The 21,916-nt window shown below is 41.8% G+C and overlaps 1 pseudogene; it reads right to left on the bottom strand.

The window, feature by feature from the left end:
• Nucleotides 1–10,916: 10,916 nt before the first annotated feature.
• The window catches only part of LOC117021610 (protocadherin-8-like), a 127,744-nt pseudogene continuing 116,744 nt past the window's right edge, over nucleotides 10,917–21,916 (bottom strand).

Here is a 21,916-nt window from a genome sequence, read left to right as displayed (position 1 = left end):
TTGTACTCTTAAGGTACGTGTTATGTCAAGCTAGATACATTCGTATTTGCTGCAGTCTCTCTGGGGCCTAAACCACCGTTCTGGAAAGCTGACGCTTGGGACAGCACGCTGTCTCTGAAGACACTGCAGGAAGGATCTGAAACCAATTTTTACAGCAGCGATTTTCTCTGGGTGGCCAGCAGTCAAAGGAGGTAAAAGTACATGCTAGCTTCTTGTCTGAGCACCGCTCAGAATGAAGTATTGGTCTTGAGAACTGCTGAATTATTTCTTGGCAGAGTTTAGGAGTAATAGTAGGTTGGTTTTATCACGATTATTGCAGCAAAATCTCTAAAGTTATAGGACTGAATATGAGGACTATAAATTTACGACGCTCGCTAGAAGAGCAGAGGCACCTTTAGACATTCCTTAGGTCTGCACGAAACCCGTACTATTGGCAATTCTCGACTTTAGACGTTTTTCAAATATTTTGTAATAAATAATACAATCTGTCAATCCATTTTTGAAACATTTGTATGAACCAGTGAAAGACTAATTGTCATGAACCAGGGAAGTGTGGGAATAGTCCCCATATATGTGCTCAGCAAGGATGGTGGGTCACTGCCTGCCCCGTGGAGGGGGTCTTCTGTCCTGCGCCTTCTAGATGAGTGTTGTCCATTAGAACTGTGATGACGGAAATGGTTTAGAGCTCTCCTGCCTGGTGCTGTAGCCATTAACCATGTGGGCTCAGAAGCAACTGAAATGTGGCTACTGTGACCAAGGAACTGAATTTTTAATTGTATCGAATTTTAATTCATTTACATTTAAGCAGCCACATATGGTTAGTAGCTATTGTAGTATGCAGACAGTTCTCGCCTGGCAGATCTGATGAGCCCCGACTCTTCCAGTTGGGAAGACACTAGTGTCGTGCACTTACAGACTCAATTCTTCCCACAGTTGGAGCCAATCTTGAAGAAAACAAGACACACTCCAGAGGCTTCCATCCCAGCGCCTAGCCTTGCTGCCCCTGGACCTGGTCAACCACAGCGGAGGCCCAGCTGCTCACACAGCCTGCCAAGTCACTGCTTTTTAGTTCCTACCCCTCCTTTGGTTCCTGGTGTTCTGCCTCATTTTCCACCTAGGCTCCTCATCACTGCTCGGAGAAGGGTCCTGATGGGAAACCTAATACAGATAACTGATGCCTTCGGACTCCTTGTAGCTCTTGCCACCCCTGCTCCCTGAACCCCCCACCCTGACTCAGCTGCTGCTAGGAACGGGCTGAGATGCCCAAAAGCTCATGACCAGACACCTCCGTCTGATTTTCACCCATTGCAAGCATCTGCCACCGGGCGTTCCCCATTAAGCACCCAGAAACGCTCTCAGATGTCAGGCTAGAGGAAAGAGTTGGGTTTTCCCACCCCAGTGGTGCCTCTCCACAGCTTCCTCTTTCTCCCCAAGGGGCCTATGGTTATAGTTGGGGTCCTGATCCTTGATCCATCCTGAAGGTATTCAAAGCTAAATTACGTTCCCAATAGAATTATCAATACTCAAAGGTAAATGAACAGCTAGGTTAAATATTTTTTACATTCATAAATGATACTAGAATATAAAATAAATGTCCACTTATTATATTTGTGGCAATAAAGACTATATCTAAGACTCTTTGGTAACATATCCTGGATTATATAAAATTATCATGTGCTACGACATTGACTGTTGGCATAATTTAGGCAAATGTCTACCAAAACAAGGAGGCTTGTGTATGCAGCTTGGCTTCTAAATACTTGACAAAAACAGAAATGTGTAAATTCCCCAAACATAACTGCCTGTATGAGTTGCAGCATTGCAGAAGGAAGAGGCTATTTCTGAGGTATATGAAGGAGATCCAGCCACTGAAGGATGATTTAATTCATCATTCTGTCCGAAAAGGGGGAGAGGTGGCATTGCCTGCGGTTTTGAACTCTGTCATATACATTTGGCAGCCCTTCATTTGGGGAGGCATAGACTTGAAAATAACATCCTTCGAGTTCTGAATGTTCTGGTTGGAAATTCATATTTCTCAGCTGGGGAACGTGAGGGCAAAGATTACTTGAAGAAAGTGCAATCCTGTAGCTCTTTTCATGATGTGATGAAAGATGTGTGCTGCTTTGAGATTCCTGAATTAATCTTTCAGAATCCTTAAGTGTGTCTTGTTCTGAAAGATCTGAAACAACTTGGAAATAAAATGGAGTCATTTAAAATAGTTTTAAAAATCAGAAGGCTACAAAACAATATGCTAAAAAAATGCAAACAGCATTCAGTTGTTTGGGGACTGGTTTTTCAGCTGTTTTTATTTCTTTTTTCTTTCTCTAGATTTTCTACCAATGATTTGTACTTCCACCTGCTGGTACACTGAAGAAATGAAATGGAAATAAAATTCAAGCATGAAAATGAAATGATTTGCTGGAATCTCTGATATAGGTTTAGTAGGAACAATCGTTGAAATTACAATCTAAAACGAAGTTCCTGAAGAGTATCAGTGTATTTATTAATCTATTTATTCCCTGTGGCAATTAATAAGAGTGAGATACCCAAATAATAAAAATACCTTCACTAGACCTCTTATCTCCAGCTATCAACATCTAATTCAATGGTCTTGCCATCACCCACGTCATCCTTTCAATAATCCTATTACCAGTTTTACAAAAAATGGAGCAGAAAGTTTGAGGGTAAACTAAACCATACATCAGAACATCTCATTTAAAGTCAAAGAGAGAAGCATCCTCAGACATGTAAATCGGTCTTGAACTTTTAGAAAACCTATAAAATACATGTTTCAAAAAATATACTACAGCAAAACATTGAAAGAATGGACTCCAGAGCCAGACTTCCAGAGTTGGAAATCCAGCTTTGCCTCTTATAGCTGAGTGGCCTTGATCAAATTACTCCAACAAACCCATGCCTCAGTTTCCCCATATGTGAAATGGGGTTAAATGATAGTATCTACCCAATGAAATACCACTACATATCTATTAGACTGTTAAAAATTAAAGAGACTCATTTTGTCAAGTATTGGCAAAACTGTCCTGCACCTGCCAATGAGAGTGTAAAATGGAACTGCCACTTTGGAAAACAATTTGTCAGTTTCCCCAAAAGCTAAACATTACCTACCATATGATCTAACAACTGAATGGGAGAAGATTTTTGCAAACAGTGCCTTGGATAAGGAGCTAATATCCGAAATATACAAGGAACTCATGAAACTCAACAAAAAAACAAACAACCCAATTGAAAAATGGGCAGAGGACCTGAAGAGACATTTCTCCAAAGAGGACATACAAATGCCAAATAGTCATATGAAAAAGTGCTCAACATCACTAATCATCAGAGAAATGCAAATAAAAACCACAGTGAGATATCACCTCACCCCAGTCAGAATGGCTATCATCAACAAGACAAATAGTAACAAGTGTTGGAGAGGCTGTGGAGAAAAAGAAACCCTCATAGAATGTTGGTGGGAATGCAGACTTGGTGCAGCCATTACGGAAGGCAGTGTGGAGGTTCCTCAAAAAATTAGAATAGAATTCTATTCTATTCCACAAATAGAATTACCATATGACCCAGCAATCCCTCTCCTGGGTATCTACCCAAAAAATCTGAAAACATCTACACATAAAGACATGCGTGCTCCAATGTTCATTGCAGCTTTGTTTACAGTGGCCAAGACACGGAAACAACCAAAATGTCCTTTGATAGATGAATGGATAAAGAAGTTGTGGTATATATACACAATGGAATATTATTCGGCAGTAAGAAAAGATGATATAGGAACATTTATGACAACATGGATGGATTTTGAGAGTATAATGCTAAGCGAAATAAGTCAGACAGAAAAAGCAGAGAACCATATGATTTCACTGATATGTGGTATATAAACCCAAAACAACAAAAGAACAAGACAAACAAATGAGAAACAAGAACTCACAGACACAGACATTAGTTTAGTGGTTACCAGAGGGTAAGGGGGGTGGGGGGGTGGGAGATGAGGGTAAGGGGGATCAAATATATGGTGATGGAAGGAGAACTGACTCTGGGTGGTGAACACACAATGGGATTTATAGATGATGTAATACAGAATTGTACACCTGAAATCTATGTAATTTTACTAACAATTGTCACCCCAATAAATTTTAAAAAAAGAGAAATGAGAGCATATGTCTATACAGAAACTTGTATATAAATGTTCACAACAGATTTATCTGAGTAACCAAAAATTGGAAAGAACCCAAATGTCTATCAATGAATAAATGGATAAATAAACCATATATACATATAGATATACATACACGTATATATATACATATATATGTGTATATATGTATATATATACACATATGTGTGTGTGTGTGTGTGTGTGTATATATATATATATATATATATCGCTACTCAGCAACAAAAAAAAGGAATAAACTATTGAAACACATTTCAACATGGATAACACTCAAAATAAATATCCTGAGTGAAAGAAGATAAATGAAAAAGAGTACAATCAGTTTGATTCTATCTACATATAATCCTAGAAAATGCAAATTAATCTCTAGTGACAGAAAGCTGATAACGATTGCCCTGAGAGGGGTGGGAGAAAGAACTACAAAGGGACATGAGAAAACATTTGGGGGACAATAAATATGTTCACTGTCTTGAGTGTAGTGATAGTTTCCTGGGCATATACATAAATCAAAACTTACCAAATTACACTTGAAATATGTACAATTTATAGTAGGTCAATTATTCTTCAATAAAGTGTTTTAAAAAATTCTGTGCAAGTGATCCCGACGCTGTCAGATTGTGGAACCACTAGACAAAACCAAAGCCTGACATACCTATGCCACCTTAGGCTGTGTTTTCAAACACCTTTCAAGAAAACACATTTTAGAAACTTTTGATAACATATTTTAATGTTTAATAACCCCAACAGTAAGAGTTCTTCCTTTACCTAATAAAACTCTCGCTACATTTAAGCTCATTTGTTTTATATTTTCATCTGTGAAAATCAAAATGAAACAATTGTTCCATCAACCTACCATGACAATCTGACATACAGCTGCTACTCAATAAATGACTATGAAATGACATGATAAAAAAATAATAGGAGGCGGCCGGTTAGCTCAGCTGGTTAGAGCGCGATGCTCGTAACACCGGGTTTGACGGTTCGATTCCCGCATGGGCCAGTGTGAGCTGCACCCTCCACAACTAGATTGAAGCAACTACTTGACTTGGAGCTGATGGGTCCTGGAAAAACACACTTAAAAATAAAGTTAAAAATAAAAATAATAATAATGATAGGACCTACTTAATAGCATTATTATGAGGATTAAGTGAGTTAATATTTAAGCAACTTAAAGCACCTAGAAGAGTTTTTGGCACATAGTAGGTACTGTGCAAATAATGTTTATTAAATAAATAAAACATAGCTGTTTAATATGCGTAAGACGAAATATTGTGGTTGTTATTAACAAGAAACTATATCCTCTTAGATTAAATACATTGTCTTGATCGTTACTGTTCGCCATAGCAGCACCTTGAGCTACCATGGATTCAGAGAGCCTGACTATTATTATGAAGAGGAACCTGAGTTAAAGCAAGAATAAGCTGGTAGTTCCCTAAATAGAGAATAAACAGTAGGAGCTCCAGGAACTTATTTTTTTTTCTCTGAAAAGCCTAATTTAACATTAAATGATCCAGAAAGGTAAATTTACTGTAAAATCTTCAAGTTTTAAGCTGACTGAAAATTTCCACAAAGTAAAGCAGCACAACGGAAGTTCTAAAACACCGACACAATTTTAAACCCAATCTAAAATACAATATTATCATAAGAAATAGTCATAGACATTTTTCTAAAGAGGACATACAGATGGCAAACAGACATATGAAAAAATGCTCAACCTCACTAATCATTAGAGAAATGCAAATAAAAACCACAATGAGATACCACCTCACCCCAGTCAAAATGGCTATCATCAAGAAATCAACAAACAACAAGTGCTGGATAGGATGTGGAGAAAAGGGAACCCTCGTGTACTGCTGGTGGGATTGCAGCTTGGTGCAGCCACTATGGAAATCAGTATGGAACTATCTCAAAAAACTGGAAATAGAACTACTTTACGACCCAGCAACTTCACTCATGGGTATCTATCCAGAGAAATCCAAAACACTAATTCGAAAAAATTTATGCACCCCTATGTTTATTGCAGCACTAAACACAATAGCCAAGACATGGAAACAACCGAAATGCCCATCAGTAGACGACTGGATTAAGAAACTGTGGTACATTTATACAATGGAGTATTATGCAGTCATAAGGAAGAAAGAAATCTTACCATTTGCAACAATATGGATGGACCTAGAGAACATTACGTTAAGTGAAATAAAGTCAGACAGAGAAAGATAAATACCATATGATCTCACTTATATGTGGACTCTAAAGAAAAGAATAAATGAATAAACTAATTAGAAACAGTCTCAGAGATATAGAGGAAAAACTGAGAGTTGCTAGGTGGGAGGAGGGGTGGGGATGAGGGAGAAGGCGAGGGGATTAGAAAGCACAGTCGGTAACCACAGGATGGCCACGGGGACATGAAAGTCAATTTGGGAAATGTAATCAATAATGTTGTAAAGATTTCGTTGGGTATCTGATGGACACTTGTCTTATTAGGGAGAGCACTTCATGGATGGTGTAGATGCCTGATCACTGCACTGTACACCTGAAGCTGAAGCTGAATAATAAAGAATGTCAACTATAATTTTATATATATATTCACAAGAAACGGAGTACAGCATTAGGAATAGAGACAGTGGAAATGTAACGGCTGTGTGCGATGTCAGAGGGGTAGTAGATTGGGAGGGGGTTATCACTTTGTGAGGGATGTAAATGATAAATGTCTAACTATTACATTGTATTGCACACCTGAAACTAATAGAAAAAGATTTAAAGGAGATAATTCATGCAAAGTGCAACAAAGTGTAATTTGTGTATACGTATTTGCCTTGCACATGTCTGCCATATAGTAACTACTCAGTAAACACCAGTGGTTATTAATATTTACAATATAAAGTGGGTTTCTTGTAAAAAAAAAAAAAAGAAAAGAAAGCAATAGTCATAGAGTTGCAATGTACATGCTGATTACACCACACCTTCAATCATTCATTCAATAAATATTGGATGCTAGTGATTTCTACATGAACAGGCAACAAATAAATATATAAAATAATCTCCATAACAGTGATAAACATTATAAAGAAAACTAAAACTGGGTAGAGGTGATGGAGAGAGGCACTTGGAGGTATGCAAGTCCTCTTTGAAAAGATGGACATTTGAGCAAAGCTATTTGAAGGCTGGAACTAAAGAATATGGAGACATTGAGAAACAGCTCACCAGGCACAGGGGCCAGCAAGATCCTGTGGTCTGAGATGGATATATGCTGCACGTATTTAAAAACAACAAGCAAGTCAATAAAATGACCTAACTATCAAGGGGAAGAGTGGTAAGAAATCAGGTGGGAGAAGCAGCCAAGGGTCAGATAACGTAGGATTTTATGGGCTGTGTGTGGCTTGTTTACAAATGTCACCCCAAAACTCTTTAATAATTTTCCAATGTAGAGGTAGGGTCTTTGTCCCCTGCCTTTGATTCTGGGCGGGCTTACAGCTGCTTGGACCGGTAGACTATGATGGAAATGACTGTGTCTTGTCTCAGGCTGGGTCATAAAAGAGGATGTGACTTCTGTCTTCTTTGCTGGAACATTCATGTTTGCTTCTATGTGACTTTCTTGAGGCGGCCATGCTAGGAGATTGACATGTAGAGGGCACAGGGATCCCCCCTGCCCATCTGCAAGTCTGCAATCCTAGACTTTCAGTCATCCTAGCCCACCTGCTAGAAATGTGAATAAATAACCCTTCAGATGATTCCAGCTGCCAGCCATCACAGTTTCTCAGCTAAGGCCTCAGACACTACAGCAGGAAGAAGTCATCCCTGCTATGCCCTGCCCAAACTGACTCATAGAATCCATGAGCATGAAAAAATGGTTGTTTTAAATGGCTACAGTTTGGGCTAGTTTATTACACAGCAATAGTAACCGAGACACCATGACAAGGATTTGGGGTTTCATTTTAAGTGAGAAATCTTTGCAGAGCTGAGTAATGTGATTAAAGTAAGAGGATCACTCCAGTTCCTATACGAAGAGTAGATGGCAAGAGAGCAGGTGTGGAAGCAGAGAAACCAGTTTTGAGGCTATTGCAGTTGTCCAAGCGAGAGGTGGCAGTGCCTGGGGTAGGGTAGCAGCAATGAAGGTAGTAAGAAGAGCATTGATTGAGAATATATTTTCAAAGTAAATCCAGTAGGATATGCTGAAAGATTGGAAAGACACAAATCAAGAATGACTGAAGGATTTGGGCCAGAGAAGACTAAGTGAATAGAGGTATGATTTACCGAGACACAAGCATTAGAGGAAGAACAGATTTGGAGAATAGAAATCACAAGTTCAGTTTTGAACATGAGGCATGTCCATTAAACACCCAAATGGAAGTGTTGAGTAGGCAATTGGATGTATGAATTTGGAGGTCACTAGAGAGGCTGGTTCTGAAGTACTGTGTTCAAATCTAAGTGCCATATTTTAGGATAGATATTTGCAAACTGGAGAATATGTAGAAGAAGGGGACCAGGCTACAGATTCTTCTAGAAGCCATCTCATGTAAAAAAAAAAAAAAAAAAAAATGGAAGGAACTAAACATAGAGACATAGAGTGGGCAAAGATATCCATTATGGAGAAGAGGCTCTTGAGTCAGTATGATATACCATTAGGACTCATCCTTGAGAGTGAAGTATCTTTCTGGAGGGACGAAAAAGCTAGTGCCCACTTACATGGAAACTAATACAAAAAAACCTCACAACTGACTGTGCATTTCCCCACAGAAACTACCACTCCAGAACCAAACACTATGGAGAATTTGGCCTAAAACAAAACCCCCAAACCGTACAGGAGATGGGTTGAATAGCAGGAAGATGTATTGGTGCAAGATTCTTGAAACAAAACAAAGCCAAACAAAACCACATATCCACACTTGCCCAGCGAAGGGTGTCATGGCCGATATGAAACTCACCTATTCATACGCTGTTCCCATCTGGAACCCCATGTATGGGAAGTTATCCTTAGTGCTTGTGGCACAAACGGTGTTTAGTACTAATAACAACAATACTCTGATTTTTAGATGTTTTAATCTTTTTACATTAGTAGAGAGGCAGTTTAGTAGAGTAATTAATTAAGAGCAGGAAATCTAGAGCTAGAATTCCTGGGCTAAGGAAGATCTAACATCAAAACTTGGGCAAGTTACTTGAACTCTCTATGCCTCAGTTTCCTACCTCATTGGATTTATCACAGAGAATAAATAACCCAACACGTATCAAATATCTAAAATACATAGCTCCAGCTAAATAATAAGTGGTCAAAAAATGTCATCTCTATTCAGCAGCACTCAGCATGTTCCCCTCCGTGAATGAACAATTGGAACCATTTGTTCAGTTTTTTCTTACTTGTTCAGGCACACAGTATTATGATGACTTTGAGAGGAAGAGCGTCAAAGTCACAGGTTGGAACTTACCCTCTTTGCAATCACTGATATCAGAACTGCTGTCAGTCACTTCCCTGTCTCCTTTTCTGCTGTCCTTCGCACCAAATTCATCTGGATTTGAATGTATACTGGAGTGAAAAGGAAAGAATTACTCTGTTATCCACACAAAGGTACACAAGGTCAAACACATTGCTTAGAGATAATGATAAATATTCTGAAATTACCTTAAACTTGCAGCAAATTTATCCTTTCCACACCGGAATAAGGAATGAAAAGGAACTGAGACTGAACCCTATATAAAAAGAGGGGAGAGAACAGCAGTTAATATTTCACCCTTAGATATCAAAATTGACAGCGCAGGCAGAACACCGCTCATCTGGAGGGCTTCTGGGAGACAGCGTTTAAACCCTGACTGATGAAGGTATTCAAACGGGACCCATAAAGAAGTTACCGGAGCAAAAACAGCAGGCACAGACGTGGGCCTAATGATCACATGGCCATCAGGCCCCCAGCCCTCATCTGTGACAAACTTTTCTTCTCAAATAAAAACCAAACCAGTGCCCCCCAATTAGACATTGGGAGTGCCAACCTGATCAGGTCCTGAATTTTTCTTAGTGCTCCCCGCATGAAAATCTACTAAACATTAAGGAGGACACTAAGAAAGCTGTGGGTGCTCTACCTGGGCCCACCAGATACTGCTCCTCTCCAGAAGTGAGGTACACAGCACACCTTACTGTCCCTGGCCTGGCAAATCCCGGCCTACTCGCCCCTGGTTCTCCAGGTCCCTGCGGAAATGGAAAAAGGCAGTGTCTCCATGAAGAACCTCAGGTCGAAGACACCAGAGTCAGCCCCTAACGCTCTGGACTTAGGCCCACCTGGCCACTCCTCGCATGGTGCCCACTCGGTGCCTCCTCCTCCGCGTCTGAGCCTTGCCTTGGAATAAACAAGTCACGGTGCTGGTGTCGGTGACCACCAGTGAAAGGCAGCAGCCGCTGGCCATGACACAGGCCATGGAGAGATCTGGTCCCGCCTTCTCTCGTTTGGAGGCAGCCGCACCAGTTCTCTGCCGGGTGGCAACAAGCCAACCCACACCATGAGCAATGTGGGGATGACCACAGGGCCGGCGGGCCAAGTCCAGCACCCCGAGGACCGCCATCAGCAGGTAGGCGGGATGCTGGGACAGGCGGCTTGGCAGCGACAGCTCACCCGTTGCCCGGTGTAGCGCTAGCGCCACTGCCACGGCCGCTGTGGAGGACAGTGAAAGTCAGCTCAGCGTTGGGGACCTGCTCCACGTGCCTTGCGTGCAGTCTGGTCACCAGGTAGCCCAGGTGCGTGCCTCAGGGCACAGGCAGCAGCACTGCATCATTGAAGAGTGACAGGGATACCAGCTAAGGTGTGTGGTTGTTCTGGTCCCCCACACGCAGCTGCACCGAGTGGCGGGAAGCCACCGTCCGGCACCTCCAACCCTAGCTGCAGCTCCGTCAGTTCCTCGCGGTCGAAGCACCGTCTCACACGCAGCTACCCAGGGGCGGGGTCCACCGAGACGTAGGTGGACACGGCGTCCCCAGGGCGACCAATCTCAGCCTCCAGCAGCCGGGAGGTAACCTGGCGGTTACAGCCCAGGTCCGGGTCCCGGGCGGCCACCGTGACCAAGTAGGCGCCAGGTGGGTTGCTCTCGCGCACTGACACCTCGGAGACCTGAGGCGTGCAGAGTGGCACATTGTCATTCTCGTCGCCCATGCTTACTGGGTAGGGTACGTGACCGGGACACGCCGCGGTCCTCGGCCACCAGCGTCAGGTTGTACTCGGCGATGCGCTCGCGGTCCAAGGATGCGGCAGTCACCACCAGGTAGCTGCCGGCGTAGGCCGGCTGCAGCCGGAAATGCTCGTGCCCGTAGAGGGCGCAGCGCACCTGCCCATTGGCGCCGGAGTCCCTGTCCGAGGTGCTGACGAGCGCCACCAAGCTCTCTCGCGCCGGACCCTCTGGTAGCAGAGATGACACCGGCCTCTGGCGTCCCGGGCCTGGTCGCAGAGGTCGCGTCCACCCCACCGAGAGCAGCGGTGGCAACGGCAGAAGCGAAGGGTGAGGCGGCAGACGCGCCCGGGGCAGCTAGCGGGGTGATGGCGATGTCCGGCGCGTTGTCATTGACGTCTCGGATGCGCACGATGACCTTGCAGGTGGCGGCGCGGGGCCCAGGGCACCCGCACGTCCAGCTCTTATGTGTCCTGGCGCTCGTAGTCCACGGGTCCAGCCAGGGTGAGGCGGGGTGCGGACGCCAAAGGCAAACAGCACGTCACCACTGTTGCCCACATGGTATCGGGCTTGTCCAGGTCCAGCAGCAGCGAGCCCACCGGCACGTCCTCAGACACCTCCACGCGTACCTGGGCCCCGGGGCAGCGCGGCATGTGGTCGTTGACGTCCCTCACCTCCACCTCCACGTGCACCAGACGGAACTGCTCCTGCGAGAATCTGACCACGTCGAAAGCCAGCACGCACTGTGGGGCCTGCCCGCACAGCCGCTCTCGGTCCAGGCCCGCATCCCCTACAGTCAGCTGCCCGTTGTCTTCAAGCACCTGGGGCAGCGAGTTGTTAAACTGAATCAGGTGGAACTAGCTTAACGCCTCTTGCTGAGAATTAAACAGTAGGAGGTCAGATAGAAAATCGAGGAAGGTGCCGGGGACTTCCAGAATTTCAGTGCAAGACTCTGCCATGAGCAGCAAGAACTCCAGTCCAGCCCTAAGGAAAGGGTCAGTGGGAAACCTGAGGCTCCAGTGAGACATCTTAGCTTGTCAAAGAGAAAAGCCAATCGCAGGCTCAGAGCTCAGACTTCCTGTCCTCATGAGCCCTCTGGAGTAGGCAGTTAGGAAACACTTGCTCTATGAAATACACCTGATCACTAAATCTCTCTGCTGTGTAATCGCTTTTCTCAGCCCCAGGCCTAAGCCTGCCTCTCCTGAACCCTAGCAGGGAGTTTACATAGAAAAGAATATGCGAGTAAGCATCCATCTGGGCCAATCTGCAGGGTCTCATGGCCTTTAGGTTACCTAGTTCTTCTAAAAAGGCTCACAGAAGGGCCTGGAAAACTGAACAGCGGCCAGGGCAGTGCAGAGGGTCATTAAGATCCCCACAGAAGTTTGCACTATAAAAATGCGTCCCACTTGCTTTTCCAGTGTGCTGGATATTCACTGTGAGAGTACAAGCAGGGGATCAGCAGCCTCTTTATTCCCTCCTAAGCACACTTACATATTCCTCAGACAGAGGCACGATTGCTCTTCTTCCCTTCCTTTTTGAAATGAACGCATATATGCATCCTTTGCCACCCACCGTTTTCCATCTATGTTGGGTTATCATTTCCTGTATTGAAAGATTCTGAGGGAACAGCTTCTCCAGAGTCAGGCAATGTCTAATCAGGGAAAAATTGTTTTCCAAAGTAATCATTTCTGAATAGCTTTTTCCATAGCAAGGAAACCATTAATGATGAAATTTCAGCCCCTTTATCTCCCTTTATGTCAGTAATTACTTATATGTGAAGAACCAGTGTCAGTCAGGGAGGTCTGTCAACCACAAACCACTATAAGGGGTTGTTAGGGGTAAGAAAAAGATTTAGGGAAATATACTGCAGTCAATCTTGTTAGAAAATTGCTATAGACCAATTATTTCTTAAAAGCCCTTGGCTGAAGAAAACCACAGGTGGCCTGATAGGCTGAAAGCTAAAGAAACATTAAACCATCTGTCTAAAGCACAATAAATAGCCGTGTGTTCAGTTGTACTTTATGTGTGAAGTGTTCTAAATGATAAACAGCCCCACATATTAATGATGACATTGTTCCTTGTACCATGGAGTCATCAGGGCGGAGTGTTCCTTAACCAGTCATCTTGAATAAAATCAGTGAACAGACTGAGTTATTAATACGCCCAGGCTCTTCTTGGCTCCTCCATGATCTGTAATGTTATTGATTCCTGCAGGGCACATGTCAGAAAATGACTGTTTTTTCTTTCATTCTTAGGAAGGAGTCGAATTTATTTTAGTGCCAGAACCTATGAATCCAGTTCTGAAACTAAGCCACGTTTGATGAGATAATTCTCAGGGGTTTAAATTCAGTGGAGCATTTGGCAAGGACTCTGAGTATCCAAGTACCAACCCCCCAATATCAGAGAAGTGCAGTGAGAAGCATGAGGTGATTCTGACTGGGTACTCTGAACCCCTAAAATGAGAAAGTGCTTCATTTTGTTTGCTTTAGATTTTTAATTTTGCTGGATGAGGCGTCAGTGTAAGAAAGGAAACAACTCTACTTCAATTTAGTGAGACCAGTTCCTCAATGGCATAAAAAATAGTTTACTTTCTTTCTTAGAACTTGGTATCCCAAGAAAGCAACTGATTACTCAGACCCTGGGTCTCGGGAAAGACATGAAGATCGGATCCCTCCACCACCTTCTTCATTCCTAGATGCTCCTTAACTGAAGACCAAAAACTGATTCACTGATGCCTTTCAAAAAGCACATGCTTCCATTAGCCAGGAGAGGGCCCCATTTAACCACAATCTGAGTCTCCTTCCTTCCTCTTCTCCTCCCTCATCCCTGCCAGGCCTGGCCTCTGCCAGTCTTCAGCATGATTGTCACCATTCATGATCAGAAAAACTACTCAGCGTACTGAACATGAAGAATAGTCCATGACTCCATCTAAAGAATATCAAAAGATCCAGATAAAATAGGAAAAAGGCAAGCAATCAGACATATTACCTCCACAATGCGAAACATCTGGACTCTTATGTTGCGAAACATCCAGCTATGATGTTCAAATGCTTGATTGCATTTTACCCCACTTTTTCTCCAGCTGTTTGGCAGTCAATAGACCATCTACGATAAAAAATGTGCTATATTGTTAGTGTTTCATTATTCTCATTAGCATTGTTTCCTAGTAAACAACAACCTTATTAAAAACCTGCTTTATGAATGAAGGACAGCTGGGGTTTCAGGAAAGAGACATTTTCTGAGGCAAAAATCAGTTCTGTGCCAGGAGAGTGACAAGCTGAATAATATAGAAACTGTATGATCTGTCCCCCTAGGGATGTGTCATCAGGAAGCTGTGTTTACAACCCTGAGCTGCTGGCGCTCTCATGTTCCATTCTGTTGGCTCTGTTAGATAAAAATCCGTCTCAATATTAAACGCACCGTGGCAGAAATTTGCTTTAAGTTGCTTGTTTTCCCATTTGCCAGCATATCACCAAACGATAAGTCCATAAAATGTAGTTTTGATCTCTTCGGAGTCAAACCTAAAGCAAAACAAACAATGGGAGCAGGGGTCTCCCACCACCACGGGAAAACCAAAATGTGAATAGAGCAGCAATTTGGTCCTCTTGGTAGTTTGGTTTTAAAAGGAGTGAAGGGAGAGGATTTTGGTGAATTCCCTACAGTGTTTACTTTTCTTCCTGGAAACAAAAGTACTGGGCATGCTAGTGTTCCCCAGATAATACCAGGAAACCAGATCTATAAAATAGGATTTGCATTCCAATCATTTGAATAAAAGATTTTCTGTTTTGCTGAATACTAACCCTAACCCTAACCCTTTACAGACTAAAGCACTCCCTTTACATACTGAAACACTCCTTAAGTAAACTAAAGTAAGTCTCACCATAAACACCGGAGGTGGAGAGGAGTTGGGGGGTGGAGAGGTGGAGAGGTGGTCAGGAAGAATGGTCCCCTGACTCAGCACAATGCCTGTGCCTTTGCATATCCCCCCTTTCTCATTACATAAAACTCCTAACATGTGTTTGAGGGACAAATGAAGCCATAGGAAAAAGTTCCTAATGTGCCACTTAGGCTGGATGATGGTATCCACGAATCGGAGTAAACATCAACTTTTATAGGACCTTGAACGAATACTTCCCCGGCCCAGAAATTGTTCTGGTGTCATCTGGAACAAATCACTCTATGTTCTACAGCAAGACCCATTTTTCATTTCTCAACTGAACAAACATCTTGGAGACGAGTGAGCGAAATATTATCAAGTGCCATGTGACTGTCTTCAAGGAGTTAGTTCTGGAAATTAGAGCTAGTAAGACTGAAAGAAAACAGATCAACCTGGCAGGTTTCCTTCTTTTTTTTTTTTTTTTAATTTTCTTTTTTAAAGTCATACATTGAAAAAAACTAAAGTCAGTCTTCAGCAGTATGAGCCCCCAAAACAGAAAGTTATCTCCTAAGTATGATTCCCCCTCTCCTGTTACCCCATTGCAGAATCAATTTACGAGGCTTCAACTGCACAGTCATCTGCAAGAAATGTCACCAGTAAATTTTGGTCCTTCTTGTGAAATGATTTCAGGGAAAATAATTCAACCCTGAAGTCAGCCAAAATACCATAGAATAGCATAGAAGCAAATAATATTTTATCAATTACGTAAGTGCTTTAACGGACAGAAAATCACAGGGAATCACTACAGAATATCAACGCTAATCACAAATTCCCCTTAACATAAAACTGGCATTTAAACGATATAACCTTCACTTTTAAAAAGTTTCCCATAGGATCATTATGCTAATAAAGATATTATCAAACCTACGTAATCTTAAAATACTACATAAAACTAGCTTTGAAACTGCTGATTTTATTAGTATAGCTGCATGAAGGAAATTAATCAATGAATAATGAGAAACATTTTGTCATTGGTTCAGGGATACCTTAAATCTCAAGTGAGTCAACGAGATAGACTTTGATCCTTGACATTCAGTCATTGGCTCAAGGACCACACCTGGTATTTTTACCATCCTGTCGGGAGGAGGTGTGCCCCTCACCAGAGAATGTAGCAAAGCCAGAAAAGAATGAAAGAATAAATATTGAAAAACATCTTTTCCCCTGTGCCTTATTTTATCTTTTTCTCTCTTTCTCTTAGCTGAACCTCTATGCCTACCCTACTTTGTACAAAAGCTCATGTCCACCAGTAACCCATGCACTTTCAGGCCCTTTATCAACAGATACTTGATCAAGTATTAGTGATAATACAACGCTCACATCCCGTAGAAGAAAATACTTGAACATTAAAAAATAAATAAATAAAACTACCAGAGGAAAGAGAAGGTCACAAGCGCCAAAGGACATGGAGAACACTATTCATATCAAGTGCAAACAAGAAGAAACGTCAGAGTTTACAAGTAAATCACAGTCCACGAGAACTTCCAGGGACGGAGAAAACCTGAGAGTGATGTGAACAAGCTGTGGAGTAGCGCAGGCACAGACTTTTTTACAGACCAGTTGGTTGGACTGGATGGTTTAAAGAGGACAGTAGGGAGGTAAATTTGAATAGGTTGCACAGGTGTGTAAGTACATGTTTCCCGACCCTGGCTAATCATGGCCGTTGGGCATCAATTCTAGGATTATTGTTGCAATTACTAACAAAGGGATATTTTTTCCTCTGGAGTTGCTGGCATAAGAAGATGTAAGCTGTTTGGGAGTGCTCGCCTGAGTATAAAGACAACATTTTTCTAAGAAAAGGCACTGAACACTTAGATCCAACCATGCCTGATCTCCCACTGAATTTTTCATGTAAATGTAACTGCAGGTTTCCCTTTTATGTTCAAGACAATTAAGGGTTGGATTTCTATTTGTCCCCTAAACGATCATAAAGAATTCCAAAATAGAAACAGGGATTGTAAGTGACAGACTCTAAAATGTGTAATTAGCTGAGAGGGATACAGTGAGGAAGTCCCTAAGGAACTATCTATACTAAATCTGGAGGTTGACCTGCATTCTTGTTAGGTATTTGCAGATGCTGGTAAACCATTAGTACTCATATTTTGGGATTCACATCACGTGTCTATTTAAGCCAGAGAACGGGGCTTAGATATTGGAAGGTTTGGGCTACATTTCTAAGGAAAGGATACTCTCCAATTGAAGATAGTACACTGAAAGCAGAAAGGGAAGAAAATATAATATCATGAAAACAGTCCCTTTCTGACTGAGGCCAATCATCCCAGAGAGCAGAAAGTTAGCAACCTTGACAAATTTTAAAGGTAGAAAAAGCCAAATTGTCTCTGCCAAACTAAAGTTAGTGTAAACAAACAAAGGCAAAAAATAATCAGGAAGATAACACTGAGGTCTTATAGAGCATGGAGCCCATCTGTCTCTTTCAAACTCTTTAAGTCCAAAATCTCCATGTTAAAAAAAATAATAACAATCATCGTATGATAAAAAGCCATCCCTTGGGATGCAACCTGGGAACAAAGGGGCATATATTAGCTGTGACTTACACCCCAAGAAATTCTTCCGAATGGCTCTAGAGAGACCCAGGAGGAAATCATTTAAACTGAGGGCTAAGGGCATGAACAGAGCACGCAGGGCTGTTGTGAGGAGGTGGAAATTCCTACACGGTCTCCAGTTTTGATTGTGGAGCTGATCAAATTCAAACAAACACTAGACTATTACCTGGTAAACAAGGGACTGTGATTCCTGAACCCTCAGTAAAAACTGGCCTGTTACCTTGGTAAAACCCCTGGAATATTACCCCAATGTCCAGCTCAGCTGTGGTTACAAAGGACCATGGCTAAGAAAGACCATCCTCTCAGAATTCTGAGGAGGCCATCTTGGCCAGTCCAGGGACACACGCCTCAGACAGAGGAGGGAGTCCTTGCATCTTCTGGCCAACAGGATATACTCACGTGCTGTAAACAATGGCCATTGTGTGTGGCTTTCCCTTTTCCAAATGGGTTTTTTAATTGCAATTATGTGTCATTTGATGTGTTGGGAAAGGTTAAGTGTATCAGATAAGCTGTTAGATCATGAGCAGTGATACCCAGCCTCACTGAGTACAATGCAACTCTTCCAAGATCTAACTTGTTGAGGACACATATCTTACGTTGGTGGTCTTTAAGCTTCCTTAAGGGAACTGATTAAGTCACCAACTGGTGGGTACAAAGAATATCCTGGCAGTTAGCAGGGATCAATGTACAGGAGTGGAAAGTTGGATCATTTCTTTCCCCTTTTCCCTCTAGCTCAGCTCCTTGATAAACCCAAGCACCCTGATATGAAACTTGCTGTGTCCAGCCATACTTACCCTCCCTGTCTTTGTCTCTCAACCAGCCATTCTATGTGTCTGTTGTCTCATCTTGTCTCTGAAAAGCTGCTGTCAGCCTGCAGATGAAGTTCCCATTCAGTTGACTCACCCACCCTTCCAAAATCTTCTCTTCTCCTTTTAATCCAAGCCAGACAAGGCTCCCCCTCAATTCAAGAAATCACCTCTTATCTGTTTATCTTGTTCTGGCTGCTCTATCTATTTCCCTTATTCAGGACAGCTGACAACTTTATAAAATAGCTTCTGTCTCTCAAGGAAACCTCATCAAAGGAGCCTGGGGGTAAGCATCCTAGGTCCTTTCTCAGACTGAGAGAGCAAAGAAGGGCTTGACCAATGCAAAATACAGCGGGACAATACTTCATCTGCTTGCTCCATCTATTCCTGAAGGTCAAGGTTGTGTGTGCTTTTAAATCTCCCAGGTCAATTTAACCATCAAATCCTCAGCAGTGAAAGTGAGACAGGTGTAGAATTCTCAAGTGTTCCTGTTTGCCTTCAGGATTTACTCCATTCTCTTTTAATAACCTTCATTAACTTAATACCTAATTAATAATAGATTTGTTTGGCAGTGTGAAGACGAAAGAAAATATGTAAAAGAATTGCATAAACACAAATGTTAAGTCCTTAATTTATCACAAAGCTTGAACATAATTTAAGCTTAAATAGAAAAAAAAAAACTTAAAATAAATTTAAAGGGGCTATTAAATAAAAACTATCATTGCATCACTTCCTAACCAAAAGCTTTTGGTTAGTCCATCTCTCTCTATTATAGAACCAGACATAGCTCTTAGACCCTGCACGAACTCAGCCCTACCTCTCTTCCCACTACACGCCACCTTGCACTCCACAGTATATGCTACACCTCCACCACACATGAGATGTCCCTGAAGTGCTTGAATCATTCCCATGGTCATGACTTTGCACATGCTCTTCCCTGCGCCTATAATGCTGTTCCTTCTGTTGTGCTGTTGAAATGCTATACAGTCTTTAAAGGAAAGCTTTTCAAACATAAGCATGCCTACAGATCACCTGAGGAACTTGTTAAAATGCAGATTCTGATCCAGTGGGGCTAGGAGAGGGCCTGAGATTCTGCGTTTCTAACAAACGCCAAGGTGACGCCATTGCCACACCTCCACGGCTGCACTTTGAGAAGCAAGGCTTGAGCGCTTAGTCAAAGAGCTGCCCTTTGGGAAGCACCTCCTCACTGCCTCAGCTGGGATACCTCTCTCCCAACACTCGGATTGGATTTACCCCACTTTCGCCATTCTGCCTTACCTTAGAGCTAGACTCCCAAATAAAATGATGATGTGGCAGACTTTTTCCGGTAAGCTTCGTGGTATATTTTTATGTCAGAAGAAGGGCCCATCCTACTTTTAAAAATCACAATAGCATTGTGTTCAAAGTGGTTGTGGAATAAATGTTGGCTGATTAAGATGAGACTGGATAAGCCAGCATTGCTGCCAGGTCTCCCTTAAAGGGGACATTTGTAACAGACCCAGACCATGTATCACAGACAGCCACCTGGTCAGCGGACAGGACCATGGGTAAGAGTGTGGGCAGATGAGTTGGGTTCAAATCCTGGTACCACCAGGTCCTACCAACTTTGGGCAACTCACCCAAACTCTCTAAGTCTCAGTTTTGTTTTCTTTTATAAAACAGGAATGATGATACGACTTTGCAGGACTGTATTTTAAGGTTTAAATCAGGGAACAGACATAAATAAAATGGTATTTATAAAGCATTGAGCACTGTGACTGGTGCATCATAAGTGTTCTATAATAAACATGAATTTTACTATTACCTGGAGGGGCAGACTTTAAGGTTGCCATGAAAATTCTACGACAGGTTTTAGATTCCTTCCATCATTTCAGGGCTGTTCCTCAACACCTTCACTGTGCTCTGCTATCCTCTGTAAAGCTGAATGCACATCACAAATACAGTCTGTAAGCATTGATAACCACCGATCGCTGCCTCTTTCCTGTATGTTACTGCTAAGCATATGCTAATTCCATCTCTAGAAATTCACATTAAAGACTACTAAAATGCAGCTCATGAGGTTACCACAGCAACCGCTAGATGTCATCTTTAGAATGTCCCTCTGCTCCATGTCCTATTTGAGTCAGAATCATAATATATGTACATTCACACATCTACTAAATAATTGGCTCGCATACAGTTTTACACAGTAATCGTAACCATTCATGCATCAACGTAATAGGATATGCAATAACTGCACATATTTTAGAGATGTGCACATATGTATATAGAGAGATACATATAAATATTTTAAAATGCGCATTGTACAGGGAAAAGACTTCCTCAATATTTAATTTCTTCTTTCTTTTATTTATCAGTTACTGTAGACTTTTTCTTTAAAATTAGTGAATAACAATTAAACGTGTTTTATTTTGGGAAAAGATTATTTTATTTTGACAGCTCTTCCTTCTTTATAACCAATGTCACGCATACCCAATGTGAAAAACACAGAAAACTTCCTATTAAAAAAAAAATCTGTACTTCCACTATTCAAACAGCTGTCAACATTTTTATATTTATATATTATATATGTTTATATTTATACAGAGGGCAGCAAAAAATGTATGCACATTTTAAGAAAGGAAAAACTGTATTAAAATTGTAATATTCAATACATACCGATAACAAAAGATGAATACAAGTCATGTGTATACATTATTTTGGCACCCCTGGTATGTTATACATTTACCTCTTTCTATATATAGAGAGACGTATACAGACATGTGTACACATAGAAAAACATATACAGAGATACATATAAACACACACATATATTTTTATATGTGACAAAAATGATATTTGCAAATAGTGTCTGTATCCTCCTTTTGAATGTAGCCCATTTTTTTCCTCTTAGCCTTATATTGTGAAACTTTTTTCATGTTAATAAAGTCTTGTATGATGTCATTTTACAGTTGCTTGGTATTACACCCTATGCATATACCATAATTTCCCATCCCTTTGCTGTTGAGCACTGTGTTTGCTAGATTAGGTTTGGCTATTTGTGACTGGAAATTTCCAAACAGTGCTTAAACTAGATTGGAGTTTATTTTCTTTCATGCAAAAGAAAATGCAAAATTCCACGCAAATTTTCTTTCATTAAGTCTCAAAGCTTGCAGGGGATTCCCACAGTGTCAGGACCCGGACTTTCTCTGTCTGGCTATTCTGTCATTGTTAGAGTACTGCCTCGGGTAATAAAATGTATGTTTCAAATACAAGTATTACATCCACAATTCACTAAGCC

This window comes from Rhinolophus ferrumequinum, chromosome 4, assembly GCF_004115265.2.
Source record: "Rhinolophus ferrumequinum isolate MPI-CBG mRhiFer1 chromosome 4, mRhiFer1_v1.p, whole genome shotgun sequence".
NCBI classification, from domain to species: Eukaryota; Metazoa; Chordata; class Mammalia; order Chiroptera; family Rhinolophidae; genus Rhinolophus; species Rhinolophus ferrumequinum.
Note: the sequence above shows the minus strand (reverse complement) of the source record. Positions and strands in the feature narration are given on the sequence as shown.